This window comes from Equus asinus, chromosome 3 (genome assembly GCF_041296235.1).
Source record: "Equus asinus isolate D_3611 breed Donkey chromosome 3, EquAss-T2T_v2, whole genome shotgun sequence".
In the NCBI taxonomy this organism is placed as follows: Eukaryota; Metazoa; Chordata; class Mammalia; order Perissodactyla; family Equidae; genus Equus; species Equus asinus.
The window spans coordinates 78491339-78494928 of NC_091792.1; the positions used below are offsets into that span (position 1 = coordinate 78491339).

General features: G+C 34.9%; 1 pseudogene; it reads left to right on the plus strand.

Moving 5' to 3' along the window:
- Positions 1-2186: 2186 nt before the first annotated feature.
- Positions 2187-3125, plus strand: LOC123284119 (olfactory receptor 2L5-like; annotated as a pseudogene).
- The last annotated feature ends 465 nt before the right edge of the window (positions 3126-3590 follow it).

Genomic DNA, 3590 nt, shown 5'->3' on the forward strand with positions numbered 1-3590 from the left:
AGCGTACAGAAATACAAATGATTTTGTATCTTGCAACATTGCTGAATTAGATTGTTGGTTCTAAGAGATGTTTTGTGCACTCTTTAGAATAGAGCCCTTCTCCCTCCACCTGCCACCACCTCCATCTTGTTTTCCATTTTCCCATCTTTTCAACATCATTACATCCACTTTGTGTGTGGGGCTGTGAAATTGACAACATTGTTCAATTGTCTAGTATATATCGCTAAAATACAAAAATATAAATTATTGTAAAACCTGATGATCTTTTAGTTACTATGTCTATATGTAGGTATTCTCATTATTATTACTATTTTCTCTGTCAAGGCACTTTTAGAATTGTAAATTTATAGGCAATACTGAAAATTTTCAGAAAATGTTCTCAAGATATTTAGAATTTTCAAGAATATATTTTTCAATAAAATATTTCTCATTTACTTTTCTGTGTTTTGTTCATGCTGTTTGAATATGGTGTATCATACATATCAATTCTGAAAAAATGTTTTTTTGATAATAATAACTCCATTATTATCTTACTATGTGCTTTCTAAGAAAGACAATAAGCATATGTTGGTTTCCCTGTATTAATTCTCTAATTCTCCTACCTTGCAAAATGACAATCTTTTTCTGTTGCTATTGCTGTTACTTTCTTTTCATTCTGATAGATATTTTCACTTTGTCTTTGAAATTTTCACTCAATCTTTTTTTATCAGTTTCATAGTTTTTAATTTGTAAGAGGCTTTCTTGTTACCTGAAACTATTTTACATGTCTCATAATATTTATCTTGTGGGATAATATGTCACAGTTCTTTGATGATATGATTCCCATTTTTGAAAAGTACATTCTCTTTCTGCATTTTTACAATGATGTGTGACTCACTGTATATTCGTGCAGAGTGTGTGTGAATAAGTGTGTGTATGTATGTACATTTGTTCATCTTCTTCTTTCATTTTGGAAACTTCCTTAAAAGTCTGGTAGCATTCAACTCTAGAATAACATGCCAGACTAGAACTTTACATACTGTGTGGAGCTTCTTCACTTACAATGTCTCTGGAGGAGAATTCCTCCTCCTACCTCCAGGAAGGACTCTCAGAGTACTATTTCCTTTTTTCCATTTAAGTGACTGAATGTTTCTCTATCCAAATTCCTTCTTTCAGAGTCTTCAACTATTTCATCTCTCATTGTGCCTTTTGCTCACCTGCTGACTTTTAATTTGTAACATGTCTATTTCTTAATCATCATAATAATTGAGTTTTAAGAGGGAGGGATGATAAATACGTGTGCTTAAATTCACATACTTATCTAGGATTGGAAATGATTCTAAATACAAGAAAAACAAAGGGAAGAAAGGAATGAGTAAGACAAAGTGTTATAAAGTAATGTATGATGTTATATAAATGTTAGAGAAGCAGAGAGATAGAAAACATGTCATTTGGAAGAGCTTGAGCAAAGTCCTGAAAGCTACACTGAGCATGGTGTAGAGATTTTCAAGTAAAGGGTCTTCTTTAACTGCAGCATTCGGAACTTGAGTGAGGAGGCAGAAGAGAATGACTTTGTGTAAGTGGCACTTAACAATAAGGATTCGTGCAATATTTAAGAACAGATGAGCCAAATTATAATATCTAACTTCAAGAAAACATCTAACTTCAAGAAAGATTTGTCATTACTTGGCCAAGTAAATTTAAGAAATAAATATAACTCCTCAACATGAGCTGATAGGCTACTGTAGGATTAGAGGAAAGTTTTAGGGCTTAAATACGAAAGAAAAATCATCCCTTATGGGTCATAAACATTTATTGATACTAGAACTATACAATGTATACAGTTACATATATTTTCTATGCTTACATTTTGAATACAACACCTGATTTTGATGATATGTGAGTCTGTGTAGGGTAGTAAAACACACTTATCCTAATAAAGTCACAATTCAAATGTTGTTTTGAAATAATTTTAAGGATTTCTAAGAAAACACTTTGGCCACAAATATTTGCATATTCAAATTTCAATGTCTGGATTAGAAAATAAGATTTTTTTTCTTTCAAATGGATAAGTTCAGTTCATTTAAGAGCCATAAAATTTTATGTAATACACAGTCTGACTACAATAATAAGTTAAAAATAGCTTATAGTTTTGTACTTAACTTACTCTCTTGTTTGACTCTAGGAAAAATAATATCAGCTCCCCTATGGAAAATTATAATCAAACATCCACTGATTTCATCTTATTGGGGTTGTTTCCACCACCAAGAATTGGCCTGTTCCTCTTCATTCTTATTGTTCTCATTTTCCTAATGGCTCTGTTTGGCAACCTGTCCATGATTCATCTCATCTTCCTGGACACCCAGCTCCACACACCCATGTACTTTTTACTTAGTCAGCTCTCCATCATTGACTTGAATTACATCTCCACCATTGTTCCAAAAATGGTTTCTAATTATTTCTTAGGAAAAAAGTCTATCTCCTTCATTGGATGTGGGGTTCAGAGCTTCCTTTTCTTGACTTTAGCAGTTGCAGAAGCACTGCTCTTGACATCTATGGCCTATGATCATTATGTAGCTATTTGTTTTCCTCTCCACTATCCCATTCATATGAGCAAAAGAGTATGTGTGCTGATGATAATAGGATCTTGGACCATGGGCTCTATCAACTCTTGTGCCCACACCACATAAGCCCTCCAAATCCCGTACTGTCAATCCAGGGCCATCAACCATTTCCTCTGTGACATCCCAGCCATGTTGACTCTGGCCTGCATGGATACCTGGGTTTATGAGTATACAGTGTTTGTGAGCACCACCCTCTTCCTCGTGTTGCCTTTTATTGGTATTGCATGCTCCTATGGCCAGGTTCTCCTTGTTGTCCACCACATGCACTCACCAGAAGGGAGGAAGAAGGCCAATTCGACCTGCAGCACTCACCTCACTGTGGTGACTTTCTATTATGCTCCATTTGTTTACACTTATCTGCACCCAAGATCCCTCAGATCTCCAACAGAGGACAAGGTTCTGGCTGTCTTCTACACCATCCTGACCCCAATGCTAAACCCCATCATCTACAGCCTGAGAAACAGAGAGGTGATGGGGGCCCTAAGAAGGGTAATTCAGAGAATCTGTGCTGTAAAAACGTAGGCAGAGCTTTTTGCATGTGTAGCCAGGACTTGGATACAAGTTCATGTATCAGTGTACAGTAATTAGAATTATTATTTTATGCCTAGAGTGCAAGAACTAAAATTAGAGCAGAAGAAAATCACTCATGTCTGGACAAAATTATTTTGCAATAAACTAATCATTTCAACCCTTATCCTTTGTTCTTCATGGTGCATTTTCACATTAACTTCAAATTCATTTCCAAATGCATTTATTTTTTGCTGATATGCTGTCAGTGAAAATGGTTCTTGGTCATGGAAAGGAAAATGGAAACTGTCTAACTGAAATTGTCATTCAGCATAGAAGTTTTACCACTTTCAAATAAGTCTAAAACAGAAAAATAAGTGTTTCCTGAATGTCAAGATCTAACTGAAATTCAGAAGACTTCTTAGTCTTCTCACGGTAGACCCATAACTTACCAGTTAATCTTTCTTTCAATTTAGAGAG